Consider the following 12,759-nt stretch of genomic DNA (forward strand, 5'->3'; position numbering starts at 1 on the left):
CTATCCTGGTTACCAGAACCTCAGCAGAATTCTAAAACCTCCCTTTGTTAGGTAACTGCATGAAGCCAGACCATTTGTCATGTCAAATGTTTCAAGGATGGAGAGGCAGAGAAAGAAGAGAACAAAGAAATCCTTATTAGCTTGGATGACTTCTGGTCCAGAAGCATCATTGAGGATAATGTCTCATAATGTCCTTGAAGGCAAGGAGTATTTCATTTTGTCTTTGTATCATCAGAGCCTATTAGAGTGTTGGGCACATGTAGAAATGGGAACTTAACAGATCTTTGTTGATTTATTAGGTGATCATGGAAACGGTGAAGAAAGAATGAGCTCTAACATGTCTGGCTGTTTGAGGCTGAGGATTAATTTGGGAAAAGTAAGCAGGATAACCTGGACCTTTCCTCCACAGAGCAGCACACCATCCCAAGCAACCTGGATTGAGCTGAAACTTGCAAAAACAATGCTAAGAATTCCGTGACAAAGAGCAGCTGTTTAAGAAGCCCTGATAGGTGCTGGGTAGAAGGTTTATCTGTTTCACATTGGCCCTAAGCTATTTCCAGATTCATAATGTGGCTGTCTCTAATGCCAACTACTAGCCGGACAAAGTTAGGTCAAAAGGGGATGTTCATAGCAATAAACACAGAGCTACAAGGGACTCCTAAGGCCATATTGTACAACAATATTATTTTAGAGATGAGGAAAATAAAGATCAGGGAATTTCAGTGACTTGGCAAACTCAAAAAGTTAATGCACATCCGAGGTGGGATTGGAATCTGAATCCTCTGACTTCTGGACCAGGGCTCATTTTTTTTATCTTAATTGATGTTTTCTTTTTAGATTATAAACATTTGCAGATTGTTGACAATTACCAAGAGGTCTCTTGAACAAAATAAAACTGTCAAGTAAAACTATTATTACAATGATCTCATCTAAAAGGGAATGTAGAATTTCATACTCATAGTACCCACACACAACACACCATGTAAAAATAAAAATCCCAGAAATCCATTCCATTTTTCTCCCTCTTATCCCATCCCATTGAACAAAAAAAAAAAGAAATAAAAACAAATGTATATTAATTAACACACAGGTAACCAATACACAAACAAATTCCCTTAATGGCTGTATATAAAAATAGATATGGCTCATCCTGCACTTTAAATCCATTAATTCTCCATATTGTTTCATCATTAGTCCTATGGAATCACCAACGGTCATAGCATTGATCATAATCCGCACAGCTTTCAATGCTGTTTGTTTCTACAGCATTACTATTGCATCAATTGCTCTGTTGGTTCTGCTCATTTCATTTTTCATCAGTTTATAAAAGCCTTCAAAACCACTCTTTTTTATAATAATGCTGTTACAGCATAAATCATCTTCTAGTCCTGTTCACTTAACACTGCATCAGTTGATATATCTCTCCATGTCTTTTTTTTTACTTTTTATGTTTTTTTTAATTTTTTACACAATTACAAAAAAAAGCTCCAAAATCTTGATTTATTTTTTCTTCTTGGGATCAAATATTAATTTTCCTCAAAATTTATTAACTTGTGGATCTTTTTACACAATAGACTCTCAAGTAAAAATACTGGGGTTTAAAAAGAAAAAAAAAAGAGAGAGGTGGGTATTTTAGTAGTGTACTAAACATGCTCAGAACAAAGAATGATGGGGAAATGGTTTCAGTCGCTGATTATTTCATTATTCTCAAACGCACTCATCCCTCACCCCTCCCAACTACATCTACATGATCTTTAAGATCAAGAAAAAGGTTTTAATATTTTAAAATAAGAAAAAGAAATAAAAATTCATATTTAAAAAGCAACACTCAAGTAAGGAAGCATCTTCCCATTGTGCTTTGCTCTAAACAGATATCTGAACTGAAACATTGTCAATGTCATAGCTGCTTCAAGTTAAATGAAAATCGATTCCCAGGATGTCAGTGACAGCTCTAACAGGTGTGCTGAATTTCTGTTTTATTTCATTTTAAATTACTGAAATGGGATAGGAGGAACAGGAAGAGGGAGAGTTAGGAGTTCATTTTCTATTATAATATAGAAGTTATTGTAAATACTTAACTGTAAAAACACCCCAATATAATCAGACTTTGTATACAGTAGTTAAAGAACCTAAACTCTTTGGTGAAATAGTGAGTTTGTCTGACAGAAGACTGAAAAATTCCCATCCACTCACCCTCTTAAATAAAACAAAACAAAACAAAAATTCAAAAAAAAATCATACAGCCAGAATTTTGATATTTGATATTTTAAGTTGCTCATAGGACAACTGCCCCAGCTCTCAGAGTATTTCCAGGTTTTTCTCTTCTCAAAGATGTTGGCTTGTTAATGCTTCCTTACTCACTTGCTGTCCCTCTCCCCTAATGTCCCCAAGTATAAGGGCAAGTAAGTTTCACAGTTCCTTAATATTCCTCAAACCTGTTTCCTCCCCATAAAACTTCACCCTGTAAAAACAGTTAAAATTCATAGTCTTTATTTGCCATATCAATGGCCCAGGCAAACTTCTCTCGCTGGGTTTTGTTATAGATTTTCTCAATCGGTATCCCCCACTTCTTACACCAAGCAACTGAGATCCTGGGATCTAAATAGTTGAGTTTGGAGGTTCCCAAGTCAATCTGTTTGTTCTTCTCTCTGTCTGTGGCTTGAACCTTCAGTTTCATCAACTGCTCCTTCAGCGTCTGCACAGCTTGCCTCTTAGTCTCTACCACCTCTTTAGAACTGACATCCTTTCGGACTTTGGCCTTAGCTCTGGCCCTTTTCAGATCTCTTTGGGCATCAGCCAGCTGGTTCTTTTTGGCATCAATCTTGGTCTGCAGGTTCAGCATGGACTCCTCAAAAGTCTTTCGTGGAGCCCTCTGATGGTTACACAGAATTGCTACAGCTCTGTTGGCACAGTTATAAGAAAGGATCTTTGCTTCGATATTTTCATCCAGGGTAGTGAACTCCTTTAGCTGCTGCTGTAGCGTGACAGAGGCATTGTATGTACGGAAGACTTTGGCTGTCAAGCCCTCCATGAGATCTCGAAGGTGTTTGTTGAGGGCATTGGTAGTAAGTCTGTCAAAAAGATTATCCTCAGGCTGCTTGTTCTCCATAAAAAGCTGAAGGTTTTCAAAAACTCTCTTCTCAACAGGGACCTTGTTGTAGTATCGGATAGAATCCTTCCCTAGGAAATCAAACTCAACTACATATTCTTGTCCATCCATCTCAGGATGCAAGTTAATATGCTCTATTCTAAGGGAACAGCAGCCCACAGTATCAGCTGTCTCCCCTTCTTCCTTCTCATTTCCTGATCTTAGTGCAAGCTTGTCAATGAAGTATAGTGCTACAGCCCTCTGTCGGACTTTCATTTCCTTGGACTTCCAATCTTCTCGGTATTGTTTCCGGATCTTGTCTACACAATTTTTCAATCTGCGGGCTGTCTCATACTTCTGCCAATCCTTCTCCCCCTTGATTCGTGAGCTGGGGTTCAGCATAATGTACTTGGAGGATCCTTGGATATTCTCTGTCCAGGACACTAGCCAGGTAACCTTGTTATCATGTCTAACTTCTTTCCATTTATGTCCAGGGGGAGGAGGAGGAACCTTAGCATCTTTGCTACAGTTGATAATTATATCTTCAGGCATAATCCGTCTTTTCAACATTCCCATCTTGGGATGGTTGCCACGGCCCTGGAAAAGACCTGGAGGTTCAATCTTGAAGTTGGCAATTCTCTCATTGTGATTGTCCATCACACAGAAACCATATTCTTTTAATAGCCTTTCATTTGCCACTTTGATTTTCAGTTTCTCTGCTTTGCTCATTTGCTTCCTTGCTTCTGACTGTGCTTTGAAATACTGACTTATCTGGTTGAAGTCACATTTGCTAAGACAGGTGATATTATTTCTCTCTTTACTTGTCATTTCCTTTCTCCAGTCCTTGAAGAAATTTTCCCTAAAGATATCCTTAGTAGTGTGTTCATGGTTAAGCATTTTTGCAAAGAATGTAGCCACTTCTTCTGCTTTGGGACTCAGCTTCATGACTTTCCCATTGTAGTAGAACTTGACTTTTTTAGGCAGAGGCTGGTAAGGTGGTGCAAACACAGGGCCTCGATGTTCTAGGAATTTCCACTTGATGCCTTCAGGATAGCGCTTTTCTTTCCACCATTTCCATTTTTGCTGCTTCTCTTTCTTCAGCTTCTTCCACATACTATCTGGTTCAAGAAGTTTCTTATCTTTTTTCTCGATTTTTTTTGCTTTGTTGTTCTCCCCTTCCTCTGCTTTCTGCTTCTTTAAGTTCTTGATATCTTCTGTTTTTATTTTCTTGGGTTTATAATCAGCATCATCATACCTTCGAGGTCTCTTTAAAGGCTTGATATCTTTTTTAGGTGAAGCAAAATAACCACCATCATCTGGTTCATCTTTAATACCAGGTGGACTAAAGAGATCATTTTCTTTCTCCTTTATTTTCGCATCTCCAGATGGTTTTCCCCTTTTCTTCCTTTCGTTTATCCTTGTGTTTGTCTGTGTATTTCTCTGAGCTGCTTTGTGTCTGGTTTTCTGCTTTTCTCTGTGTTTCTTCTCTGAGGAATCTTTGCACTCACTATTACTGTATTTAGACTTCTCCTGGTCTTTTTCCTCGTACGTCTTGTTCTTTTTCGGCTGGTATTCTCGATCTTTGTGTTCATCTTTGCGTTTGTGATAATCATTCACTGGATCTTTGCGTTTGTGATAAAAATTCACTGGGGAATCCGCATGGATCAGGGAGGGGTTGTGCAGCTGATCCCCGCTCATGTCCGATGTAGCCGAATCACCGGCAGGAGTGGGAAGGGGGCGGGGGAGAGAGGCACAGATCTATTGGCGTGGGTCTTAGGTAAGGAGATCAGGCACCAGAGCAAAGGGGATTGCTGGCGAGTGAGTCAGAGGAATCAGTGACAGCAGCGGGAATGGCTGACACTGGGGAGGGCACGGAGTTCCGCGGCGTTGCGTAACACACTAAGTTCGCATTTCTTTCTCCAGGTCTTTTGGAAATCATACATCTCTTCATTTCTTGTAGTGCTAGAGGAGTCCATCAAATTCACAAACGACAGCTTACTCAACTACTCCTCAACTGATGAATAGCCCCTTACTTTTCAGGTTTTTGCCACTACTGAACCGCCGTAATCCGTCTGGAGTATCGCAAAGTAAACATATGATTTGATTGCCAGATCTTTCTCCCGAAGATGATATGAACACATCTCTGATTATACAGGAGGAGGTCTGGAGCAACGCCTTTTGTTTTAAGAAAATCCCTTTTGAATGAATCCATTCATAGGTGAACCTCAATTGGTCTTAAAAATCCTCAAACCCACATGCAGAGAAAGTTTAGGTATCAACATTTTCTATGAAGCTGGATGGAGTTAGGAAACAACATCGACAGGGATGACGAAACATGAAGTATTTTGGTCTGCTTCACCCCTACAAGTCCAAGCCTAGCTGTGTCCCCGGCATGGCACCACCTGAAAAAATGGAGCTCTCAGTATATTTAATTCATAGGCACGGTCATTACCTACAGAAGTAGTACAGGGACTAGACCCAATGACGCAACAATGTGCTCTCCCTAGGGTACCATAAAAAGAGCTCACATCCCCGGCGGACCACAACATTACTAGCTTTTTTTTTTTTTGATACTACTCTTATTTTTTTGGCAAAATACTGTTGATAATTTTTTTAAGCCAATCTATAGTTATCATATTTCCTTCCAGTGACTATTGAGTTACCTGGAATTTTGATTTTTCTGAAATGCCAAGTCAAGGATCCATACTTGAATAGGTGGGATAGATCATAACACATCTACTTAATAAATAAAACACAGAGACTTGAATGGAGATCAAAGAGTTTAAGCGACTTCCCTTTGATGATACAGCTAGCATATTTCAGAGGCAAGATTTGAATACAAGTATTACTGAGTCTAGGACTAACTCCCTATCCCCTCCACTACACTCATCTTCTCATCCTCATACCTGACAGAAAACACAATGGTTCTAAGAGACCAGGAAATCTCTTAAATAATTTAAATACTGAAGGAAATAAAAAAGAGAATGACTCATTTACCAGTTATATCCTCTCAAATAAGTGCTTAAAATTACATATTCCAAAGAGAAAAGTTGACAATGTGATTAGGTATCTAATAAAATTGCTTTTTGAATCTCAAAACCACTGTAACATTTATGCAAATATCAGTTTTTCATTTAATTACGGCAAGCGTCCTAAAAGTTTTACTTATTGGCAAAAGTAACAGATAATGAACTATTGATCAAAAGAGTTTAGGAAATGCAGAGCTTAACTAAATTATCTATCCCCTCTTAGAAGGAACTTTGATGTAGTGGGAGAAGGGAGATAACCTATTGATCCACTCATCCCTCCTCTTCTGTGACCCACAGTGATGAATAAAAGGAGAAAATAAATAGCTGAATTCAATGTACCTCAGCTTCCTTGGTACTTTGCAAGGAGGAAGACTTGAAAGAGGAGCCATGCTCAGCCTTGACGCAAGTTGATGCTATTTCCATTCTGTGGTGTGCAATGTCCTACTTCCCTCTTATTAGGTCACATAAAATGTCATCATCAACAAACAAAGGCTGGTTGAAGTGAGGCTAGGCATTATGTATTTTACCCAGCTGACTACTGGCCTGAAGAATAAATAGCATGACATGCTCCCCAGTGAGGTCTGTTTAACCCTTCTTTGATTCTAGAGTTGTACAATGTTGGCATTGGAAAGAGACATTAGCAAAAAGCAAACAAACACGCTGGTGGCCTGAGGGAATTAAGAGATTTTTTTCAAGGTCATCTGGCCAACAGAAGATTACAGGATCAAAAATCTGAGAAGAAATGAATCTGAGAGGTTGTTCTAGACTAGACCTGTCTCAGCCCAGTCCCTTGATACTGTAGGTTCAATATTTGAACAGAGTGAGACACTTGTAAGTCATTCAATAGTTAACCAAAAGAGATTTATTTTCTCAGGGAGAATGATTTTCAACAAGGATAAGCATTGTAGATATCTCAGATTGATTATGAGCATAGCTCCTTTGTCTAAATTTGTCTAAATTACTCAGGGTTTTGTCCTGGGCTCTCTTCTCTTCTCCTTCTCAATTTCTTCATTCTATAATCTCATTAACTACCCTGGATTTAATTATTCTTTGCTGATGATAGTCAATTCTAGCTATCCTGTCCTAAACTCTCAGCTAACCTCCAGTCTCGAATCTACAACTGACTTTCAGACATCTCAGACTGAATATCCAATCAATGTCTTAAACTCAATTTGTCTAAAACATAACGCATTATCTTTCCTTTAAATCCTCTTCTCCTCCTACCTTCCTTATTACTGTAAAGGGCAACACCATCCCTCCAGTTCCTCATGTTCACAAGCTAGGAGACATTCAGGACTCCTCACTATCTTTCACCTCTCATACCCAAGCTGTTGCCAAGACTTGTTGATTTCATCTTTTCTACATCTCTCAAATATGTGCCTTTCTCTCTTCTAACACTGCCACCGCTGTAGTGTAGGCCCTCATCACTCCTGAATTATCACAATAGCTTGCTGCTGGTGGGTCTGCCTATCTCCACTCTAATTCATCCTTCATTTAGAGATCAGTTATTTCCCTAAAATATCACTCCAATATGTCATCATCCTACCTCATAAACTCCTGTAACTCATTGTTGCCTCCAGGATCAAATACAAAATGCTCTGTTTGGCATTCAAAGTCATTCATACTCTAACCCCCTCCCACCTTTCCAGTCTTCTTACACCTTACTTCTTAACACATATTCTTCAGTACAGTGACACTGGCCTCCTGGCTATTTCATGAACAAGGCAATCCATCCCTCAGCTCTGAACATTTTCTCTGGCTGTCACCCCTATCAGGAATGTTCTCCCTCCTCAACTCTACCTATTGGCTTCCCTGGCTTCCTTTAAGTCCTAACAGAAACCCCATCTCATATAGGAATCCTTTTCTAACCCCTCTGGTGCCTTCCTTCTTTTAATTATTTCTCTTTTATCCTGTAGATAGCTTGTTTGTATATATCTGCTTGTCTGTTATCTTCTCCATTACGTTGTGAGTTCCTTGGAAGTAGAGACTGATTTTTGCTTCTTTTTGTATACCCAACACTTAACACAAGGGCTGGAAGATAGTAAATGCTTAATAAATGTTTATTGACTAACTGATGTATGATCAATCAAGTATCAGCATCTCCTTGTAGCTTCTTTGCACTTGGGTGATGAGGAAGTGATGTCAACAGCCTCAGCCTTTAGCCGCCTGAGTCAATCAATTCTCAAGGAAGGTCTCAGTTATCTTTTAATAAAAAAAAAATTTTAAAATATGAACCTTGAATTGTGTAAGGGACAAGGACTAGAATATGCTCCTACCATACTCCACCCCTTGTTGGTAAGGTCCCTAAAGGATTCTTGAAGAAATTTCTTCAATTAAATGCCTTTTTTGACTATTATTATTCAACTCTGACAGGCAGCATTAGAGGAGGAAGATAGACACTAAAACAGGAACAAAGTAAAAACAAAACAATATAAAGCTCCCTGAAGTAGTGACTGAATTTGGAAGAATCAAAGAAAAGACCAAAGCTCAGGTCTAAAACAAGTTCTTGTGGCAGGCAATGCCAAATCTTTGCAGTTCATCCTAAATCTTTAAATCGAGAGGAAAAAAAAAAAAAGACCAAAACATCAGGGTCACAGAAAAGGTACCAACATTTCTTTCATGGTCATTGATTTTCATCCTAAATCAAGAAGAATTACCTTCTAATGTTTCCATTTAGTTAGTGTTTCTTGGACCACCAGTCAAGACTTCAGGACTGCCCCTTACCAAAATCTTTGCCCCCTGAGGCATGCCCTTCCCCTCTACCTTGGGGACTAGTCAGATACTTTCAATCTCCTTTTGTTGACAAAGAAATCCCCCTCCAAAAAATGCCTTTCCCCCTTGGTCTTCTAATTCCTCCCTGGGGAGAAGTTGCAAAACAATCACTGAGTGTTGTAGGGGAAGAATGTGGAGTGACCAATCGGGACCAATCAGTTACGTATTAAAGTATCTCATCTTTTGCCAGGCACATCCATTGCATACTCCTCTCCCACTGGACTGCTACTCCAACTAAGAACCAATGTGGTAGCTGCCAAATTCCCTGCTACTAATACGACCTGAGCTCTTTTTTCCTTATACCAGGACAGTGCTTCAGTAGGCCTAACCACTTTGGGATCCCTGCTGTTAGGTCAGGACTGACTCTGCCCGTCTCTGCACAATTCTACTCTCTGCCTGGGTTACCACTTGGCCTCTCTTACATTAGGCAGGAGGGCTCCAGCTGCTGCTACTGCTGGGTCATCATTCTGCCTCACTGCTAGAGAAAAGAAACAAAGGAACATAAAAAGTATCAGAACCAGGGACTCTCCTACATTCACTCATGTGCTTTATTTGCCACAAGGAAGCAGTTGCTATTTCTGCTGGTGTAGGGAAATTGCTCCTGGGGCTTGAATTTTATGCTCTTCAGGGGCCCCTCACTGGAAATTCCAGAGAGAGAATTACATTTCACAGCTCAAAGTACAGAAGTGAGAGCAGAATTTTTTTTAATAAACAGATGCAACAACTTGCCTATCTTGCACTAATTTGACTGGGTACAATCTACACATTTGTTTATATCCTCAGTTCTCGAAATGTCTCTGGGTTCTTTGGGAGGTTTGGGGGTGGGGATTTAGCAATGTGTTTTCAAGTGGGTCTCCCAGTGACTTGTATCAAAGAATCAGAACACAATCCGCAACGCAAAATCGCTATTGGGGTCTCTCAAAATCCAAATTAAAAACAAATAAATAACAACATTCAGTTTCTTTAGCACAATTGTTAGAATACTAGATAATCAATGCAATACAATATAATACAAATTTATTAAGTCCTTACTATATTCCAGGCACTGTGCTAAGCACTGGGGGTCCAAATTAAGAAAAGACAGATGAAGGGGATGTTTACGCTGTGCCTCAGAGGAATAGAAAGAGAGAGATGTAATAGAAAATATATTTGATTTGGAGTTAGAAAACTGTGCATATATGTGTGTGTGTGTGCACACACACTCACGTGAACACACACACACACACACACACACACACATACACACACATTTATTCTCTGGTTCTAAAGCCCAGTTCAAATATTATCAACATATCAATATAAATATATGGGAACCAGACTAGTGATTTTATTGGTTTTTGGAGCTCCCTAATAAGCAAACACTCTACCAGTAAAATCTTAACCCAAACCCTTTGCCTTTAAGAAACAATGAATGGATGCACAGTAAGCAAGCAAAGACAGTGTTTTAGTTCTATTTATCTGTCCAGGCCTACTCTTGGAGAAGGGCCTCATGCCAGTACCCTCTCAGTTCAGGTTTGATTTTGGGATGAAATGAGCCACTTTGTAAATTGTTAAACAGTACACAAAAGGAGCTTGGCCTGACCATGTAGGGAAAGGTAACAGGGGAATAATGATGCTAAGCCTCAAGCAACTCTTGTATCCACATTGAAATATGTCTGTTCAGATTGGCAGAATGGAGTCACTACTCCTGTGATCTATGGAAATCTGCCACGCCACAAGACCCTGCAATTCCATATGAATGGGTCTTCTCAAGTCCTTAAGTGACTACGAGGTTCAGTAAAAGACAGTCATATCCCAAGCTCAGCTTTGCCATCTTTTAGGAAAAGCTAATTCTTAGTGTGAAAAAGGTGAGTGGGTGGGTGGGAAGCCAAGTCTGCCTTAAGTCTGGGAATCTTTGGACCTTTTTTCACTTTCCTCTTTTCTTTCCCAGGAAGGTATCTATCTATATCTTTCTCATCTTTATTTAGATATAAGTATATATTTATATACATGCATGTATATGCATATAAGTATATCTGCATATATGCATATACATGTATACCATGTGTACACATATCCGTACATGAATAGAGACACACAAGCATGCATGCATATATGCAGAAATATGCCAGTAAATGTTAACAGCTGGTTGTCTAGGGGCTAGGGGGCAAGTATTCAAGACTTTTAAGTTTAATCTTCATTAGGTACAGTTTTTCCATCACTTTTGTAGGACCAGACAATCAACAAAATAATAAAGTCTTAATTTGTAGCATTTGCAGATTTCTAAGGTATAAATGCCCATGATGAAAATTAACTTTTGGTTTTAGCTTCCTGAGCATCTAAAAGCTGGTTCCATCACTCATACACACACACACACACACACACACACACACACCATACAGTCATATATGTTTATATATATATATATATATGTATATCTACTATCTATCTATCTATCTATCTACATACACACGAAGAGGATGAGGAAGGCAAAGAGGGAATTGAAGAAGAAAAGAAAACCCAAAGTGACAAGACTTTAAAGTGGCTAGAAGGAGACAAAGAAGAAAAGTTTTCTTTGCTTGGTTTGGGCATGAGTGCTAAAGGGTTCAGTTAAAATGTTATACCTTATTTTGCATGGTTATTCTCTTTTCTTTTTCTGTTTTCTTTTGATTGTTTTGAAGGGTTCCTGGTGTTAGGAGAGACTGGTTTGAGGTCTTGCCAAGCCCTTTTCAGGTTTACTCATCCACCTTTGGTGTCTGCCTTATTCACCCAATTCTCACCTTTGGCTCCAAGAAGCTGTAGCATAAGCAGCATCCTCACCCCAGTAAACCATCTCAGCAGACTGGTTAAACCAGGTTGAGAGTAAATAATAGGCCTCAAATCCATCAGTGAGTTAGGGTGGTATCTACCTCAAGCAGGTGAAGACTTCTCTCAGCAGAATGGCCAAATGAGAACAATTTGTTTCAATGGCCATGGAGGTGGCTGAAGTAAGCACTGTGGAGGGCTTAGAGCTTGGTCAGTCATCAAAGATGCCAAAGTCATCCACTGCATCCCAGACTATCAACAGTTCTCCTGACTTTTGTCTTGTCACTGCACTCTGGTGACTCTGAAAGAGAAAGTGAGGATGATGACTTTATGCAATTCTGCCTCACTTAAATCCAATTTATGTATAAGTCAAGACATCACCTGTGATGTCACAAAGGACAAACAGCAACAAACATTAAACGTGTATTCCTCTCTTGAATGAATGAATAAATGAATATATATGCATATGTGTATATTTATGTAGAAATTTGTATGTATGCAGATATACATATCTATATATATGTGTACATATGTATGTATGCATACCCACAAATACATGGGCACACATATAAATATGCATATTTATGTGTGTACGTGCATCTTTACCTACACATAATACATATATGCATTGTGCACTTGTGTGTGAATATATATATGCATATACATGTATATGTATATATATACTATGTATGTGTGTATACAGTATACAATTAACCCATAGAAAAGAAAAATGGCCTCTGCTCTCAAATACTGACATTCTAACACAGAAGATGACATGTAAAGCAGATGACTGGAAAGCCCTTGCGTTTTGGAGTACAGAAGCAAAGAAAATGGTAGTACTTCTCTAATGTCATCACTAACATTAGTAGTATCTGTTTCTGCTGTTGAGCCATTCAACAGTGCCGACTACTTTAGTGGCAAGAACTTTGTCCCTTGTCTGATTGTGTATGGCAGGGTGGAAGAGGGCAGGTGGGAGGGTGGGGTTCAAACAACAGCATTCAAATCTGATTTATGTTAGGAGACTTATTGCCTTTTGCATATTGACATTTTTCAGTTCCTCTCATTTCAGAATGCCATTCATTCTAG

The 12,759-nt window shown here is 39.1% G+C and overlaps 1 pseudogene; it reads right to left on the reverse strand.

Moving 5' to 3' along the window:
* Positions 1-2,473: 2,473 nt before the first annotated feature.
* On the reverse strand, positions 2,474-4,786 carry LOC114024402 (annotated as a pseudogene).
* Between the last annotated feature and the right edge of the window lie 7,973 nt (positions 4,787-12,759).

Source organism: Vombatus ursinus, unplaced genomic scaffold (genome assembly GCF_900497805.2).
Source record: "Vombatus ursinus unplaced genomic scaffold, bare-nosed wombat genome assembly UNPS02014821.1, whole genome shotgun sequence".
Classification (NCBI taxonomy): domain Eukaryota; kingdom Metazoa; phylum Chordata; class Mammalia; order Diprotodontia; family Vombatidae; genus Vombatus; species Vombatus ursinus.